Here is a 20563-nt window from a genome sequence, read left to right on the forward strand (position 1 = left end):
ACCTGGCATGTCTTTGGGGGACCATGCGAAGATGTCCCGATTCTCATGGAGGAAATCGATGAGCTCGCCTTCCTATTTGCTGTCGAGGTTTGCGCCTACGACAGCGTACCTCTCTGGGTGCTCCGGATCCAAGGGTATCTTCTTTGTCTCCTTGGCCGGCTTGAACGGACCCTCAGCCTCCGACTCCTTTGGGTTGGGCGATACCTCTGGCTGCTTGCCGGCCATCGCCACAACCCATTCAAGGAGCCCCTTCTCGTCTGCGATTACCAGGGACTCGGCTAGCCGACTACTCTCAGCCGCACAGGCAGACGACTTCCGGTAGTCGCCGGCTATGGTCAGAATCCCCCTGGAACTGAGCATCTTCATTTTGAGGTAGGCATAGTGGGGGACCGCCATGAACTTGGCCAAGGCGGGTCGGCCGAGTAGTGCATGGTATGGGCTCTCAAGGTCCACCACCTCAAACCAAACTGACTCTCGGCGGAAGTGATCTTTGTCTCCAAAGAGGACGTGCATCAGGATCTTGCCGATTGGTGAGCAGGAAAGCCCAGGAAATATGCTGTGGAACACAATCCGGCTGTTCTGAAGCTGTCTTTGCTTGATTCCTAACTTCTCCATGGTGTCCTTGTACAGGATGTTGATGCTGCTATCTCTGTCTATCAGAACTCGCGAGAAACGAGCAGCTCGTCTATCCATGGCAAAGGTGACATCCAAGACCAAAGCATAAGAGCCTGGACTCGGCATCACCTCTAGGTGATCAGCTCTGCTCCAGCTGATAGGCTTCTCGGACCAGTGCATGAACTCTGGTGTCTCTGATGCTATTGCATTCACCACTTGTCGCTACAGCCGCCTGTCGCGCCGATCATCAGCCATACTGGTAAATACTATGTAGGCTCCATGTTCTTCGGGGTATTCGTCTTGTACTGCGTCGACTGGTCTGACAGCCGGCTGCTGGGGTAGAGGCGGAGGCGGCTGCCCAGCAGGCGGGGGAGGTAGGAGGCCGTCTCCCTTGTTGATCCTGGTGAGCCAGTGGCACTTCCGGGTGGTGTGATTCGATGGCTTCACGCCGCTATGGAACTTGTAAGGTCCATCCAGAGTCTGCTTGTAGGAGAAGGCCGACAATCAGTTGGGCTTGCCGCCTTTCTGTCGCTTGGGTGGAGGCTGCCCATCCGGCAGCTGGGCTTCGACTGTCCCGACCTGCCGGCTGCTGGAAGCCGGCTGCGGGGCCTTGCGCTTGTGGTCGCTCTGCTGTTGCCGCCGACTGGCATCTCCCGCCGGAGTTCTTGGTGCTTGAGGGGCCACTTTGGCAGTTGCGCTAACTTGAATCTCCGCCTTCATGGAGGAGTCGGCCGTGGCGTACTTGTCTGCTAGGATCAGCAGCTCGTCGAGGGTTTCTGGCTCGTCACAGAGGAGCTTGTGCTTGAGGAGGGTGCCTTCTCTACATCCGGCGGTGAAGTACTTGATAGCCTGCACCTCGTGCACGCCCTCGCAGGAGTTCCGAAGCTCGGCCCAACGAGTGAGGTAGTCGCGAGTCGACTCGTCGGGACCTTGCATGCACAAGGAGAGCTGACGAGGCTTGGGAGGACGCTTGTAGGTGATAGTGAAGTTGCGGACGAATGCTTCGGTGAAGTCGACCCAGCTGTTGATGCTGCAGGGATTCAGGCTGTTCAGCCATGTCCGGGCCGTGCCCTAGAGCATGAGCGGAACATATTTTACGGCGACACGCTTGTTGCCGTTCGCTATGCGGACAGCCGTTGAGTAGTCGACTAGCCATTCTTCTGGCTTCATGGAGCCAGTGTACTTGGGCATGTCTCTTGGGAGCGTGAACCCTTTGGGAAAAGGCTCGTCTCGAATGCGGGGCCCGAAACAAGGCGGACTCAACTCGTCTTCTTCTTCCAGCGCCAGGGATCGGTGAAGCCGGTCGATCTGGTGGTGGGCGTCGTTTTCCCCGACTCCCTCTCGGCGGCCAAGGCGGTCGCCAAGAGTCGGATGATCAACAGGCGGCGGGGAGACTCGCCTTTCCTTGCGAGGAGGAGGAGGCGGATAGTCGTCCCGTCATTCCACTGCTCTCAGGCGGCCGTCTCGGTTGCGCTCTATGGTAATGTGAGTCCGATTGTGGCTGACAGTCGGATCCTTGTCCTTTCTTTCTCGGGCGCCGCCAGACGGCGTCTGACATGTCGCGCCCTGGTCTCGGCGAAGGTCGTCGTTTTGCCGCTGCGGTGCCTCTGTGCGGCAGCCGGCCACGTTCTGCGCAGCAGCCGCGTCGAGGAGCCGCTGGACTCCCTCCATCATCAGGCGGCGCTCTTCGCCATCGAAATTGTCCAGCTCGTCCGCCGCCGCCTGGGCGGCTCGAATGTTCTCCGCAGGTGTAGCGTACACAGGGCGTCTTTCCCTGAACAGGTCGGCGATGGCTACGCCGCGATGCTGGACCGTGCCAAGGCGGCTGGGCCCAGCTGGGGCTGGCGAGCCACCAACAGCGCGATCCATCTCTCGCTGGTAGGCTTCTGACAAGTGTCTCATGCTAGCCAGCTTCTTCACACCTTCAACAAGATGAAGGCGGCGCGCCTCCAACGTCTCTGCGTTAGTGTCTTCCAGAATGGGCGCACAGGTCTTGTAGCGCCGCGCCAAGCGGATCATGCGCTCCTCCGCCGGGGAGATCGTCATGACTTATGACGAGTACCTCTGTGACGGTGCTTTCGCCGCTCTCCGCACGAGGGAGAGGCTCGTCATAGACCACCACATTAGTGGGGAATGCGTCGAACGACGCGGTGTCGGAGTCGACCAACATTGGGTCGGTGGAGCCTATAGATTCCAAGTCCATGGCAGGTTCGCCGAAGACGTGGAGTTGATCGAGGAGGCCCGCGAGGAGGCTCTCAGAGCCGCCCGTGCCTGCATCAGATACAGGTTCGTCGGAGATGCGAACCTCACCGACAAGTTCGGCGAGGCGGCTAGCGGCGCAAGCGATCTCAACACCGTTCAGCGCGCCGGCACAAACTCCGTCTGGCGTGCCTGGCTGGCTGCGCTCGCCAGGGAGGAAAAGGGTTCCCGTCCAGAACAGGTCTCCGGACGACGGTGCACCAAGCCCCACGGCCGGCGCCAAATGTCGGGGGTTGGGTGCGACATATGCCAAAGGATGGCTTATCATGGTGGGGGCGAGTAGAACGTCGCCGGTGCCTGGAAACGGGATGAGGCGAAGACATGCACGCCGACGAATCTTACCCAGCTTCAGGGCTCTCCGGGGAGATAATACCCCTACTGCTGCTCTGCGGGGTCTCCGCATGATCACTATGGCAAAGTGTTTACACGATCGCTCCTTGAGCTGTTTCCTGGAGGTAGGAGAGGGCAAGGCTAGCTCTCTCCCTCCTATATGATCTGGTCTAGAGCTAATGGATTCCAACCCTTTGCATGGGTGCCCTGGGGGTTTATATAGGCCTACCCCCAGGGGTACAATGGTAATCTGGCTGGGCATGGGCCCAATCGTCAGTGCCTCCGGCCTCCGTCTTCTCCGCCGACTGCTGGGGCCTGCCGACTGGTGGGCCCCGCCGACTGGCTAGGTACGGAGCCAACAGGCAGCGTCTGCCGCGGGCGGGTCTTGCCGGCTGCTGATTACTGTAGCCGTGCTTCTAATGATGCGAGCTTCGTCATGGAGTCGTGGAAACAACCCCGCCGCCTGGCGGGAGATCACTATTGCCACTCTCTATCACATCTGTTAAAGGTGCATGGGCCCCGGGGGAGGAGCGGGCCGACTCCCGGGGGCCGACTCCCAACGAGTCCGACTTGTGGCGCACTGGCCAACTTCTGGGATCCCGCTGGCCGGTGGGACCCGCCGTCCAAAGGTCATATAGACAAGCCGTCGTGGGCGCAGGATTCGGTCCACCGGTGCTGATGTCAGGGCTGGCACGGCGACAGTGCCACGCCGCACGGAGATCTCCGTGGGTACGGTGTACTGTGACCATGCTTGCCTTTGGAAAGGGGTGGGAGCAGTCTTCACTGTAGCCACTCCCCTGTCCTATCCCTCTTGATGAGGACATGGGGTTTTGCTGGAGTCGTGGGCCGACTCCCCAAGGCCAGCTTCTCTGGAAGTCGCCAGTCAGGAGTCGGCTTATCCTGAAGTTGTCCCCGAGACTCGGCCGCGAGTGGGCAGTTGGTCGCCTTGCCGCCGACTTCTCAGAAGGCAGCTCTTCGTCCTGGGGTCTTGAGGGGCGCAGCCTGCCCCGATGTCTTGAAAGGTTCTGGGGCTCGGGTTAGCCTACCCATGGCCCATTACTCCAACAATCGATCTCTCCCAACAATCTATCGCCGTTGCTGTCGCCATCAGCAAAAGGATGTAGGTATGTTTGTTTCTTCCTCTACCCATCTTATTCAAGTTGACTAAAAGGGATGTTTTTGTTGATTAAGAATTTGAATAGTGTGCTATGAGCACCAAATTCAGGTATGAGCTACAAATATATTTCTACAATCTTCCTGCCAATTACGAGGGATACTCCCTATTTTCATTCTTTATTGGTAAAAACTATATTAAACAGAACGTACACTTACAAAGTCTAACTGAATTTCGTGAAAGCATTACGAGTTCATATTCTTGATTTTATTATCTAGTTCATCCTTTTACTTTCCTTCTATTTATGTTTTCTATAATTACAAAATTTAGTTTAGATGACTACTGCCAAGCCAAATCAAATACGGAGTATGTATCACCAATGTTGCATCGCTACTTATCTAGTACCTACTGTCCTTTGTATTCTAAAATGTGATACTTTGGAATCCAATGTTACTTCCACATAGAGATGACTATGATTGTAGTTTAGGGTGTCACTACTAAGTTTAGCTTGGCTCTCCTGGTGCCACCATTATTTTGTTCGAAGATCATTATGGAGTCTTATTTCCTAGACCCTGTAAATCTGTTGAGAACAAGGATGACGAGCGGGGCTGCAATTCTTCATGTTCTTATGCAAATCAAAAGAAGTGCAATTCTTCATGTTCTTATGCAAATCAGATGATGTGTCCCCAGTACGGAAGCTGACACTTGTAACTTATTATCATCTTATTCGGGTTTATCAAAATGATTTCTTGAGTGGATATAATTGGATGCTCATTGCATTATGCATGTGTGGGCTTGAGGATTTATTTAGTGTCATATAGTTGACTAGTTACTGGTACTGATTCTAATCTGAGGGAATATCACAAGAACTTATTTCGTATATTGTTTGGATACAATTCACTTTAGAAAAGATATGGGGTTATTTTTGAGGAAAGATATATTATTATTATATTTTTGTTTCAGATAACTGAGATATTTTTGTTTCAGAAAACTGAGAGTATACCTGGTATACTTATTTTTCTTCTATTTTTTCATTGGAGTTATTGTCACTTCCTCCATCTCATATGTGCAACTTAATAGTACATTGGAGTGTCTTATCTTTTTTGTAGAGAAACATTGGAGTGTCTTATCAATGGGGAATGTGAAGCATCACCCTACTTCACAACTTCATGGAGGCATGAATTAGGAGATCAAGGCCGCGCTTGGAATCGATGTAAATAAATACAGATGTATTTTTCTTACGGGTGTATCTTACCGGTTAGGAGCGGTTTGTGGGCGGAAACAAAAACGACGGACAGTGTCTTGTAACTTTTACAAGGGTATTCAAAGTAGGGCCCAAAGAATCAGGAGCCTGAGCTATGTCTGGGTAATCATTAGAGGAGTCATCTTCATAGGTCGCCAAGATGGCATTTGATGAAACTGATAATTTCACCTCTCGTATGACTAGTCTAGATCGTGTCTGTCTTAGGTTTCACTTTTTTGGCACCATCTAATCAGCAAGAATGTACATTTGCTAGAAAAACTTGTATGCGCGTTTTCTGTAGTTTAGGCGAGTGGTTGTTGTACTATTTATGCGGATGTTTGTGTTGTTCCGATGTGAAAGACATGGTGTTCTTGCATAGAAGCATCTGAAGAAAATGTATTCAGATATCTTTTGGTTGTTACTGGTACTTATTTAGCAGGACAACAATGAAAGTTAATTCATATTATAAACAAGAATACAATGTGAAGTCCCAGGGTGTGCATATCTTTCCACTAGATATGTCCACCAAAATTGTCCAGGATAATGAATGTCAGCTGCACAAATGCTGTGATGTATATCACATCTTCTATTTATCCACAGGAAAAGATGTAATAATTGGATAAAAGAAACACCATGTGTATACATATTAACATAATGCTAGAGTGAAAAATTAGCCATTTCTCAATTTCTGATTTAGGACGGGCACTATCTCTAATGAGGTCAGGATGCTCCCGCGGCTAGGTAGCTAGCTCCACCCTCCCTCCGCGCCGCTGGCCACTCCGGCCGCAGCGGCCACCCACCTGGCCCGCGTCGGCCGCCCCGCGCCGTTGGCCACCCCGGTCGCGGTGGCCACCGTCCTCCGACCATCAGTTGCCTCCAGGCTGGCGTTATGGGTCGGCCGCGCTCCCGTAGATCTAGTGCTAGTAGTGGCCACCGCATAGCTTCGCCTGCCTCCTCTTCGCCCTCCGGTCCATCCATGGTGCCGGATTCGCAACTGCCCTGTGGCATTAATGCGCGAGACCCCGGATCCCCTCCTCGGATCCTGCTGCATGGGGAGTGCTCCACCGCTGCACCCCTTCTCCGTCCATCAGATCCGGATGTGAATCCTTCGCCCTTGCCATTTGCGGAGCGACCAGGACTTCAATCCATTGTGGTTGCCCCTGTTGATGGTGCCATCTCCTCCACCTCAGGCGGGGTTGGGGGATGGACCGTGGTCTCATCCCGGAAAGACCGGCGCCCCTGCTCTGGCTCCGCAGGTAATAGGTCGCGCCCCCGTCCTGCCCACACCGGCCGTCATTCGTCTTTCAATGCTGCTGCTGGCCGGGCGGCCTTCTTAAGCCAGTTCAGGGGGAAGTGCTTCCGCTGCCTCAGCAAGAATCATCATAGGAAGGACTGCCGCGATCCGCTTTGCTACATTATCTGCAACCTCTCCGGCCACTTTGGCCGGGAGTGTCCTCAGAACCCAAAGCGTAACCCTGCCGCGGCTGCCACTAGGGTGCCAGCGAGGGACAGGCTTAGCTACACCTCTGCTCCCGTCTCCACCGCCCCGCCGTCGGCCGTCCCCCCGCCCCTGTCTCCTGCCATGGAAGGCACACACGTCGCCGACCCCGCGCGCCGCCCACAGCATAGCTGCAAGGTGGTCATGTCCACCCCCGCCCTGGAGCACGCCATCTTCGTCCTCAAGCGCCAGGCGGTGCTGCTCACGGCCGCAGATGCGAGGCGGACGTCCAGCGCCATGGAGATTGGCCACGAGCTCGACGCCCAGCTGCACATCCAGCCGCACCAGTTGAGGATAACCTGCCACGACCCTGAAGACTACCTCATCATCTTCGATCTGCCGATCCACCAAGAGCAAGTGGTCAAGATGGGCTCCCAGACGGTGGATGGAGCCAAGTTCTTCATCAAGAGCTGACATGAGGACGACCATGCGGTGGTGCAGCCCTTGAACCACCGCGTCAGGGTTGTCATCGAGAAGATGCCCCAACACTTCTGGTCGGTGGAGGGGGCACAAGAGGCGCTTGGCTGCTGGGTCGACATGTTCGATAGCCGCACCTTCGAGCGTAGCCACACCAAGCACTCCGCCTGCTGGGTCTGGGTATGGGATGTTGCTCTCATCCCGACCAAGCACATGTTCTGGCTAATGCAGCGTGGTGCTGGGCGGGTCGAGGAGATGCTGGGCTTCTCTCCGCCAGGCCGCGCCGGCACTGCGCCGCCGTCTGGAAGCTGCCACGACGTCCTCATCCACGTGGACCGCATTGAGGACTGGACTCCCTACGAGCCACGATCGTCGCGCTCTGCACAGAGTGGCCTGCCCTCCTCGGACTCCGACAAGGACGACAGGCCGATGCCGAGGATCATCCCCGCTGGCTCCTGGAAGAAAGGAGTGGAAGATGGCCAGCGTGACCCACAACAGCGCCGCCAGCTCGCGCCTTTGGCGGACCTGGGTGTCGTGGTGGCGCCCGTGGAGCCGGTGGCCGCAAGGACGACGACGGTGACGACCGCAGCGGGCGCAGGTCCTGGAAGGACACGCTCCTTGGTCGGAATCGCGCGGACAAGGAGATGATGCCGGACCAGGATGCTTCATCACGCCGTTGCAGCTGCTCCCCTCTGGGCCAACGTCGCTCTGAGAGCTCGCGTGTCCGCCACAACTCCGGTCGCTGCTGCTCGGACGGGGCTGGGGCCGCGGTCCTCCAACCTCCGCGTCCCCTCCCCCCGCCGGTGTGCGTGGATGCCGCCCCCATCCCCGACCCGATCACTGCTTTCTTCGCCGGTGCCAAGAGCCTCCTCTCACCACCACCTGCCTTCGACTGCATGGCTGCCGAGCTGGAGGCTCACGTGGCAGCTGAAGTGTCCGAACTGCTGCAATTCAACGACCAGGTCAACGCCAACAACTCCATCGCTGCGGCAGGTGGCTTGCCCGACATTTTCGGCCCAACCCTAGCCAGCCCAAGCATCGCAGTGGGCCATCTGAACTTCAAGGAGGGCGCCAGGCCCACGGTGGTCGAGATGCAGCTAGGCGCGGTTACTCGCCAGGTCTGTAGCCTCCAGATCGTTGCGGAGGGCGAGGCTGTAGATCCGGCCACTGCCCGGCTACACCTCTTCCAGGGCACGAAGCCGCCGCTAGTCCCTGCTGCCCCGGTGCGCCGCTCATCGCCCCCCCCCCCCAAGACCCGTACCATGCCGGCTCTGGTGCGCCACAGCGCAAGGCAGGCGGCCAACCCGTCGCCAGTGCCCGTTGCGCAGAGGGGAACGCTACAGCTGCTGCGTGAGCTCGGCCTGCTCGGCCCCAAGGAGAAGATGACCACAAAGACGGCGGAGAAGGTACTACGCAAGTTTGGACATCGCCTGCATTGCCAAGCTCACTCGCCTCAACAAGGAGGTGCTGCGAGTTGCGGCTGCGATGGCCGATGCGGATGGAGCTGCTGAGGAGGCCACCGTGTGATCATGTTAGTATCCACTATCTGTACTCTCCAACGGCGCCTGGCCTTGAGCTGGGTTGAGTTAGGTTTAGTTGTAGTCATTGTGAGGTTAGCTGTTAGGTGTTGCTGTCGCTGGTGCATCTTGGGGCCTATTGGTAGGCACCAGCGTCCCCCGGATCGTGGTCGTCTGTCCCCGTTGTTATCGCTGTTCCTTCCATGAATCAATAGAATGTGTAGCTGTTGGAGTACATTGTTGTTTCCATATGGATGACACCCGATGCCCCATTCTTAGTTGGAATGTGTGAGGGCTCAACATGCCTGCGAAGTGTGATGTAGTCTCTGAAGTTGTGACAGCCCATCGCCCCGCGATTCTTTGTCTTCGGGAAACAAAGATTGATAGCTGGTCGCCGGCCTTAGTCAGGGACATAGGAGGAGCTAGATTAGTTGATTGCATAGTTCTACCTGCATTTGGCACTAGGGGCGGGGTGGCCATCTTCTGGGACCGTCAGGTCATTTCGATCGCCTCCCATGCCATTGGAGAGTTCGCCATCACTGCAAAGGTTACTGTCAATAGTTCAACCACCTCTTTCTGGATCACCTATGTCTACGGGCCGGCGGATGAGGCTAGGAAAGAGGTTTTCCTGCTCGAATTAGCTAGATCAGTCCCGCCCTCTAGCGAGCCATGGCTTCTCACAGGAGATTTCAATGTCATTTACGAGGCTAGGGATAAGAACAACCTTAATCTAAACCGGCGGATTATGGGTAGATTTAGAGATGCCATCGATGCGGCCGGCTTGCGGGAGATCAAGTGTAGAAATAGGCGCTTCACTTGGAGCAACGAGCGGCGAAACCCCACCCTGGTTAGCATAGATAAATTCTTCTGCAACGTTAGTTGGGAACTCCTTTTCCCCACCTACGGCCTGATGGCCTTGGCAACAGCATGCTTTGACCACTGCTCGTTGATCCTAGCGCCGTGTGACGCCCCGGTCCGTCGTGGATGCTTCCGTTTTGAGTCTTTCTGGCCAAAGTTCCCGCACTTCCACATGACGGTCGAGCGGGCATGGGATCGCCCGGTGCGGCAGCGCTGCGCCTTTGCAAGGCTTCAGACCAATCTAACAAGGACAGCCCATGACCTGAGAATCTGGAGTAGGTCGCTTTTCAGTGATGCCAAGACTCAGTTCTACATTGCCAACGAGGTGATTCTGCGGCTCGACGTGAAGCAGGAGACTAGGTCGCTGTCAGCCGCCGAGTTCAATCTGCGCAAGATGCTGATGCTGCGGCTGCTTGGGCTAGTGGCGATTGAGAGGGCCAGAAGGCGGTAGGCCTCCAGAGTGCTCTAGTTACGCGCGGGAGATGCCAACACCAAGTTTTCCATGCAAAGTATTGTTCCAGAAAACGCAAGAACTTCATCCACACAATCCAGGGTGATGATCATATTGCCACAACTCATAGCGACAAGGCAAAACTCATTCATGATCATTTCAGCAAGGCAATGGCGGCTGACACGGGCAGAAGAGTCACCCTCAACTGGAACTTGCTGCGGCTACCAAGGGTACAAGTAGCTGGACTGGATAACCCTTTTACAGAAGTTGAAGTGTGGGCGGCAGTGATGCAATCACCGGCAGAGAAGGCACCAGGCCCCGACAGCTTCATCGGCTACTTTTTCCATGCCTGCTGGCCAATCATCAGTGGAGATGTCATGGAGGCTTTCAGCAGATTCTACAGACTTGTCGGGGGAAACCTTGCTGCGCTGAACACTGCCTTTGTTGCTCTGTTGCCAAAGAAAGATGGTGCCGCTAGATTGGTATATTACCGCCCAATAAGTCTGATCCACTCCTTTGCGACGCTTGTAACTAAGGTGTTGTCTATCATACTGTCCAAGGTGATTGGCACGATCGTCTCACCCGCGCAATCTGCTTTCCTGAAGACTAGATGCATACAAGACAGTTTCTTGTATGTCCAGAACGGCATCCGAGCGCTGCACAGAAGCAACATGCCTGCGCTGCTGCTGAAATTGGATATATCCAAGGCTTTTCACAGTGTGTCATGGGATTACTTGCTCGAGCTGTTGCAGGAGCTGGGTTTAGTGCCAGGTGGAGGGATTGGATCGCCTGGCTGCTATCGACCTCCAGCTCGAAGTTCCTCCTCAACGGTACACCGACTAGCAAAATTCAGCATCGAAAAGGCCTGCGCCAGGGTGATCCGCTCTCACCACTGTTGTTTATTCTTGCGGTTGACCCGCTGCAACGGCTGCTAGATGAGGCCACTTTGCAACAAATGATTCAACCTCTGCCGAGGAGAGAGCTTAAGCTTCGGATCAGTCTCTATGCTGACGATGCTGTCATCTTCATGAACCCGGACAAGAACGAGATGGAAGCCCTGGTGACCATTGTGAATCTGTTTGGCGAAGCAACGGGCCTGAAGATCAATCGGCAGAAGTCCACAGTTACACCAATTAGATGTGACAACATAGATACGCAGCAAGTTTTGCAATGCTTTGGAGGAATTGTCTCCACTTTCCCGCTCAAATACTTGGGGCTCCCTCTCACACTGTCAAGAACTACGCTGGTGCACCTCCAGTTCGTGCTTGATAGGATCAGAGCAAGGGTGGCTGGCTGGAAAGGCAGGCTGCTGAGCATAGCAGGGCGACGCGTGCTGGTTAGGGCGGTGCTGACTGCCATCCCAATGTTTGCCATGACCATGCTATGTATGCCTAAGAAGTTTTTCAAGGAAATTGATAAAGAGCGATGTCGCTTTCTCTGGGCGCACGACGAAGAGATGTCAGGAGGCAAATGCAAAGTGAATTGGGCCAAGGTTTGCTCCCCGCTAGACAGAGGAGGGCTTGGTGTTCTGGACATAGAGCATTTTGGCCGCGTGTTGCGTTAAAGATGGTTGTGGTTGGCCTGGAAACACCTGGAACGGCCCTGGGTGGGAATGGAGGTGCCATGTTCGGAGACAGACAAAGATTTCTTCAGCGCAGCTACTTCTGTCACTATCGGCAACGTATAGACCGCAAGATTCTGGACCTGCTCCTGGCTGGGGGAAGGCACTCTCACACTGTTGTTCCCAGACCTATACAAGAACTCGAGGAGGAAGGTCAGGACAGTCGCCGATGCCATGCGAGATGATCGCTGGCTACTTGATCTTGCACACGGACTGACGGATCAATTGGTGCTTGATTGTGTGATGCAAGATAGGCTGCTGCGTTCGGCGGAGATCATCATAAACCCGCAGGTCAGCGACAACATCAGGTGGAACTTGGAGGCCAATGGCTGCTACACCACCTCATCTGCCTACACGGCGCAGTTCCAAGCAAATCACTACTCTGATTTTAGGCGCATCATATGGAAGACTTGGGCACCTGGAAATCTTAAGATGTTCTTCTGGCTCTTGCTGCTGAACAGGTTGTGGTGCAACGACCGGCTCCAGCGACGAGGTTGGCCGAACTCCTACTTCTGCCAACTCTGCCTCAGAAGCCTGCAGACTGCTGATCACCTGTTCTGGTCCTGCCCATTCGCTCAGGCTCTATGGGCCAACCTGTCCACTTGGAACGGCTGTGAGGCCTTGAAACTGCACGCGGACAGCAATGGCCTGGACGGGGCGGACCGCGTGCTCAAGGTTGTAGAAAGCACCAAACATGAACTCAGAAAGGGGATCAAATCCGTGACACTGCTTGCATTGTGGGAATTTTGGAGGCACCAAAATGACTACACTTTCAGAGGGCGTGAGGCCTCTTTGAGCGAGGTGATACAGGCGATCAGACGGGCTATCGAGCTATTGCGACAGACCGGTGCATCCTGCCTGCTGCACCCTTTCACCTTTCCACCAGAAGGGATAGGCTGACGAGCAAAACATGGGCATTTTTGCCTTAGTGCTGGGATCTTTTCTAGTTTCTTTGCTTTTCTCTCTAGTTTATCTCTTTTGATCCTAGGATCAAACATCATGTATGCCTTTTCCCATTGCTCCCTACTATGATCAATATGAAAAGCCAGATGTTATTGCTGGATCTTTCAAAAAAAATTCTGATTTTCCTAACCATAATTTTCGTACATTCATAATTTAGTATTTTTTGACAAAACTTGCTAGTATGTCCCTCTGTGTTTTAGTCATCAATGTGCATTCGGCATATGTACTACAAACTGTAAATTATTTCTAAGGTAGCTGAGAGCTGTAAATTATGAAGTCCTCTATTCAGAGATTTGCCTTCCAGTTGAATGATCAAAAGCTAACAATTACAGCTTATCCCCAGCTCCTTGCTCGGAAATCCCACCAGTGCCCATGTCATAACCAAAACTCAGAGGATCAGGTTTGTCCAAATCTGGATATTCTGGCTTTTGTTGTACTAGCGATTTGCTTGTTTGAAAGCAAGTATGCAACAGATGTCAGATTCTTCCAGGTGAAAGAAGAATGCATTTTGGTTATCCTCGCAGCTATGTAATAACCTACTCCAAGCGCCAGACTCAAGACTACTACTCTAGGCAAGATGAGCTAATCTGATGCTAGCTAGACTTCTCTAGAATCACTACAGGAAGCTCAAGATCAGTTTTAACTCCGTAAAATGCTACAAAACAAAGCTCTTTTATACACTCACAAACAAAAATCATCACAACAGTTACTTATAAAGTTGTTTCTTTTATACTTAATATTACAGAATTATATCTGTCAAGCTTTCCACTTGCACAAATAATAAATTACATGAAAAATTTGCCTTTTTTACCAAAGTCAACAATTAGCAATCACGGGATAATTATATGAGCTCTTACAAGAGCACATCATGTCATTTTTCTCACGTGTTATGCACGATTTAAAACAAAAAGCTTGATCAAACAAATGTATAAATAAAGATGAGACATGCCTTCATATACAATCTAAACAAGAGTAACACTGGTTCTTGAAAAGCAGTACATATTTCCATACATCTTAAACAATACATATTCTATTGCATTCTCTACTTTAAGACTTTCTGAACTTCAGCCAAGGGTCATGTCAGAATTTTCATCACTTCATTGCTACAGGATCGCCATCCAGCTACAAATATTCCTGAAAAATAAGAAATAGTATATCGACCATATTTCTTGCTGGGTAATTACGACAAAAAGTAGGTGTATGTGCCAGAAAAGGCAAGCTTAGTCATTTTTTGCAAATTACATCAGGTGGATATCCAAACATTTCACAGAAATATACTAGTCATACCATTTCGAGGTTCACAAACTTAAAACAGAAAGCATGGTGATGGTTACCTTAATAGGAATACATAACTTGCTTCATATATTTGGCATGTCAAATTTACTTCTTACATATGATATATGACTCATTTTTCTAGGTCATGCAATGTTTTATTTTTGGATAAACATGACTAATGAGACGCCATGGTTTAGTACTAGCAACTTCCGAAACCCAACAGTAAGGCGCATCCAGAGTTACAAACATAGATGATGATGCTAAAGTACAACTTTCCACCAATGAGCTAAAGTACAGAGCAAGAATTTCTGATGAGAATGCTAAAAATATCTACTGTAGATGAGCATGCTCTCACAAAGCAACAAGAAACAGAGGAAAATAAATGAACGTTTCTTAATACACATAGTAATAAGGTTGTACTAATTAGGAAAGTAGTCACATGAGCATGACATATAGAAAGCTAGCTACAACTGATCGTAACACAAAAAGACAAACCAAATCTACATTAAGCTAGGCTTAGCAATTCCTTGCCAGGTCATACAATCTTCTCTTCCTAGTTAAACACGCCTAAGGAGACAACATGGTTTAGTGTTAACAACTTCCTGAAGCTAACAGTAACCACATCCAGAGTCAGAAACATAGAACGTATGGATGCTTCAACGACACACTTGCAAATGTGTGCTCCTAGAAAGACCACAAGACGGAAACCTCATCGCCTACGAATACCACCACCATTTCCAGCAAGAACGTAGCCACTAAATGACTACAAATAGTTATTTGAACATCAAATTAGTGAAACCACCACCCCTACTTATTTGGGACCTCTTGGATGCTATTTGCCATGTAATGAATAAGAAAACAACATTAGTAAAATTGTAGAAAGGATATCAATTTTTTAAGGTTTATTACTATACCTCTTTTTCTTTTGGTTCACAGTCTGCTCTGAGCCCTTTTCAATCTCTTACCACTCCCTTTTGTGTTCGCTACATCTGGTGGATGAATATTGATCACACTAGGGAATGATGTTCCAACGAAGGAGTCAAATTCTTGAAATTTACTTTTCTCACTATGGCACATATCTGTCCCAATTGCGTGAAGGCATCACCAACGGCCTTGTGAAAATATCTCATTTTGCCCTCACAATATTTTGCTGCATGAAATGCCAAGCTGAATTTTGAACATGTTTACAAGAACAACTTTTTTATGGTAGGTGAAAGACATGTAGATGTGCCTTTTAGCATATGTCCGTTGGCTTCATAGGAAAGCTGACGTGTAGCCATTTTAGTCCACCTATGCAACACATATTGACTAGGAATTTTATTACACCCCTTAGTCTTTAGGACAACAATGATGTGATGGCAGATGATACCTAGTGATTTGAACATCCTACAAGAACAGTGTGCTACTGTCGGATTTCGGGTTCCGGCAATACCCTTAATGTTCGAACACTGGGGTGCACGCAAAGATCTCTCCCTCACCGATCACGCCCTCAAGCACTTCACAATCTCAAAGGCTCACTCGACGAACTCGCAACACAAGAGACACAAGATTTATACTGGTTCAGTCCACCATTGCGGTGTAATACCCTATTCAAGTGTGGTGTGGTGGATTGCCTCTTGGGCTGATGATGAATAGTACAAAGGGAAGAACAACCTCCTGAGGTGAGGTGTTCTTGTGCTTGGTTGGTGTGTGGATCTAGGTCTCCCAGCTGCCTCCCTATGGTAGTGGCTAATCCTATTTATAGAGGCCCTGGTCCTCTCCCCAAATATTGAGCGGGAAGGGAGCCAACAACGGCCAATTTGAAAGGGGACAACTAGTACAAGTTATCCTGACAAAAGCAGTCTTCGCCTGCCAAAGGCTCTAGTGGTGACGTCGTCTTGGGCTCCACGGTGACCTCCGTCCAGCCGTCCTGCTGGTGATGGTCTCGTTGCACCAATATGGAAACCTTTGCTTGACGCCTCGGTACTCTTCGTCTGCGCATGCCTCCTTAGCACCAAACAAGAAACAAGGACACTATGAGCGCTGGCGCCTGCCTAGCGCCTGCCTAGCACCCGCCTCGTCTCGATCGTCATGGCTCACATCATTGGAACCTCGTGAGGTTTGCCTGGCCTTGATCTCTCCGCCCCTCGTGAGCCAGCCTATTGAGGCCGCTCCCGAGGAGGTCTTGTGTCGTCCGCCTTACGAGGGTCTTGAATGCTTGTTGGTGAAGATGGGCCGTACGGGCCTGCTCGCAGCGCCACGCCGTGGGCCGCAGGCAGGCAAGTCGGGGGACCCCCGTTCCCAAAATGCCGACAGTAGCCCCTGGGCCCTAGGCGCGCTCAGGCTTTGGCTTCGAGGCGCAGCCGAAGGGCAAGTGCGGAGCACCGCGGGCCCCATTACCCTGCGGCCTTGGGTGACGCGTGGCGATTGATTGGATGTGGATGTCTCTGCTTCCTCACGTCACCTCGGCAAATGCCTGATTTGACAAGTCCCTGCTGCATGCATGGAAAAACCATCTTTACCTGTGATCGTGGGATGGCGTTGGTTGGCCTTCTTCTGCTATAAATGGGGAGGGTGGCAGAGCCCCCATCGCCCATGTCTTCCCATTCCGCTCGCTTCTCCGCCTTTGCTCCATCGACAGTTGCTACACCAATGGCGCCGTCGAAGAGGCTCTCTGCCGCGGAGAAGGGGAAAGCCCCTTGCGAGGGGCCTGACTCTCCAGTGCCCAAGCGTGGTCGCGGCCGTCCATGCAAGCACACTGCGACCCCCGCCGCGGCCCCGCGCGGCCGTGGCGGTGCTACTTCGCATGGCAGGGGTCGCTCCGGTCGTGGCAGTCTTGTTGATGAGGGGGGACATGCCATGGTCGCACAGCCTCCCTGGCCGCGCTTCCACTTGGCGGAGGTGCTGCGGGAGTTTGTCGTCTAGTCGGAGAACCCGACTGGTAACTGGCTTCAGCTCCCGTGCTTCTTTGCCGACGAGCTGCTGGCTTCAGGTCCCGGCGGGCTTTGGCTGCAGGCGGACGGCTGCTGCAGCAGGGCTTCCTGGGTCATGGTTGAGGTCTCCATTATGGGAAACATAGCCCTGGCCCGCGGCTGGTAGACGTTTACCAGCACGCGCGGCTTGGGCAGGCGGTGCACCCTCCATTTTAAGTATGATGGTGAGGCGACCCCCTACGTGAGGGTGTTTGGGGAAGATATTTGCACACGGGTGCTACCCCGAGGTCAACGACGATGAGGAGGTGCTCGGCATTGGCGATGGTCGTGACGAGGAAGAGGGTGAACCCGACAACAGCTCCAGTAGCGGCGGTTACGACCAGCCGCCACGCCACCACACTCGCTTCGAAGGCGGCAGTGGGTCGACTCGTCGTTGCGCGAGGAGGGGTTTGGCTGAGCTCGGCACGGTGCCAAGAGCCCGCCCTCGTGAATCACTGTAGGGGCCCGCACCACTTTTATTTTGTTCTTCCTTTCCTTCCTTCACCAAGAAACAAACTAGTACGGGCCCCAGATGGGCGTGCAACGAACTTGATTTCTCGATTATTATTCTATGTTTATCGTTTTTGTGCTCTGCCGCAACATCGTCGTTTTATGTAGAGATAACTTAGATTGACTTGCTCGAAGTAGTCTCCTCCTCACGAGGCGCTTGCTCCCTGGTGCTTACCGAGGCCTTCTTGGCCTGGTAGGCGCTTAGGAACTGCAAAAAATTCGTTAAGAGGCTTATCGTTCACCTAAGCCTTGGTCATAGGCGCCACTTGCCTTGACCCAGCACTTCGTATCGCAGTACCCGAGGGGCACAGATTAGGAGAGGTGCGTCAGCTTGAGGGCTCGAATGAGGGTGTCTCGCGAAAAACAGAAAAAGGAAGCTCACGAGGGTACCTGCTCAGCCCCCTCGCGAGGGACGCGAGAGAGAGTATAGGTCGACCGGAGAATGAAGGCCGAAACAGAGGCAGAAAAAGCAACAGGGCGGGAACAGCAAGAGATACCAGAAGGCAAATTTCAATTAAAAGAGGGGCAAACCAACTTTGGAAAGCAAATGAAAAGCAATGTCTGGCACCTAGTCTAGTCTTCATGTCTTCTCACCAGCGCGGAGCTAAGTGCTGCCACAAAGACATGGGAGGGAGCTCCTGAGGCCCAAGGGCGGCACTCCTGAGACTCCGGGGTGTGTACAACCCCACTCATTATTACGTGAGAGTGTCACGAGCAGAGACCTTCACCGGCACTGGGCCTTTCTTCACAGGCGCCGGGCCTTTCTTCAGGGGTAGAATTTCCGGAGGTGCTGGATGTTCCAGGCGTTCTGGATGGGTACCACGTCTTGTGTCTCCAGCTGCGTGGCACCAGGCCTGGAGACATGGACGACCTTGAACGGGCCCTCCCACATGGGTGAGAGCTTATGCAGCCCTTCCCTGGAGCGTACCCGCCTCAAGACGAGGTCACCCACCTCGAGCGTCCTGGAGCGGCCGCTGCGACAGTGGTACCGCCGCAGCGCCTGCTGGTTTCTTGCCGCCCGTAGTGCAGCCTCATAGCAGTGTTCCTCCCCCAACACGAGGTCCATCCTCCGCGTGGCGTCCTACTGTGTCTCATCAAACACCAGGACCCGTGTGGTACGTACATTTTGCATCATGCTTTTATATCGATATTTACTGCATTATGGGTTGTTATTACACATTATGTCACAATACATATGCCTATTCTCTCTTATTTTACAAGGTTTACATAAAGAGGGAGAATGCCGGTAGCTGGGATTCTGGGATGGAAAAGGAGCAAATATTAGAGACCTATTCTGCACAGCTCCAAAAGTCCTGAAACTTCATGGAAGTTATTTCCAGAATATATAAAAAATACTGAGCGCAAGAAGTTCCAGAGGGGGCCACACCCTGGCCAGGAGGGTGGGGGCGTGCCCCCTGCCTCTTGGGCCTCCTGGTGGCCCTCCGGTGCCCATCTTTTGCTATATGGAGTCCTTCGATGAGAAAAAAAATCATAAGCAAGCTTTCGGGATGAGACTCCTCCGCCACGAGGTGGAACCTTGGCGGAACCAATCTAGGGCTCTGGCGGAGCTGTTCTCCGAGGAAACTTCCCTCCCGGAGGGGGAAATCATCGCCATCGTCATCACCAACAATCATGTCATCTGGAGGGGGTTAATCGCCATCAACATCTTCACCAACACTATCTCCTCTCAAAACATAGTTCATCTCTTGTATCCAATTCTTGACTCTAAGTCTGGGATTGGTACCTGTGGGTTGCTAGTAGTGTTAATTACTCCTTGTAGTTGATGCTGTCGGTGTTCTGGGAACGGGGGTCCCCAGACTTGCCTGCCTACGGCCCGTGGCGTGGCTCAAAGGGTGCCCCAGCACGGCCCATCTTCATCAACATAGACCCAAGACCCTCGCGAGGGGCCAAGCCTCGCGGGGCGGACGACACGGAGCTTCCTCAGGCGCGGCCTCATCAGGCTGGCTCGTGAGGAGGCGAAGAGATCAAGGCGGGGTACCTCATGAGGTGCCCGTGACGCAAGCCATGACGACCAAGGGTGCCAGGCGGGCGCCAGCCCGCGCAGTGTCCTCCTTTCCTCTTTGGTGCAAAGGGATCAAGCGCAGGCGAGAGCATCAAGCAAAGGCACCCATTTCGGTGAAACGAGACCAAGACCGGCCCAACGACAGGGAGGAAGTCATTGTGGAGCCCAGGCTAGCGTCACCACCAGAGCCTTTGGCAGGCGAGGACCAACTTTAGTCAGGATAAGTGTACCAGATGTTCCCCTTCAAAATGGCCAATTGTTGGCGCCCTTCCCGCTCAATATTTGGGAAGAGGCCCAGGGCCTTTGCCTATAAATAGGGCTAGCCACCCCCAGGGTGGCAGGGGGAGAGAGGGGGAGAAGGGTGACTGAACTCCTCCTGGCAGTTCATTGCCCCGGCCAAGAACAGACCCTCGCGAGGTTGTTCTTCCTTGTATTACTCATCATCATCAGCCCAAGAGGCAATCCACCAAACCACACTGGAGTAGGGTATTACATCACAACGGTGGCCCGAACCAGTATAAACCCTTTGTCTCTTGTGTTGTTCTTTCCATAGCTTAGATCTTAGCGAGGAGGTGGGGTGCAGTTAGGTAGAAGGTGAAATCTCAGCGCACCCCAGTGTTCGAACCTCAAGGGTTTGCCGGAACCCAAAATCAGACATTTGGCGCGCCAGGTAGGGGTGCACCGGAGTTTCCCCTTCCGCCACCACCACGACCTGCCTTGCGATGAATAGCGCATCACCCGCTCCGGCCGCCGGCGCCAACACGGGGGCCAGGGGGCTTCGAGCCCTGGCCCCAGCTCTGCAACGAGTACGGTGGCCGGACAAGTTCAAGCCAACGACGCCACCGCGCTACGGCGGCGCGACTGGTCCGCTGGCCTTCTTGCTGGCATACAAGGAGGCCATCCTCGAAACCGAAGGTG

The sequence above is a fragment of the Triticum aestivum genome, chromosome 2A (assembly GCF_018294505.1).
Source record: "Triticum aestivum cultivar Chinese Spring chromosome 2A, IWGSC CS RefSeq v2.1, whole genome shotgun sequence".
NCBI classification, from domain to species: domain Eukaryota; kingdom Viridiplantae; phylum Streptophyta; class Magnoliopsida; order Poales; family Poaceae; genus Triticum; species Triticum aestivum.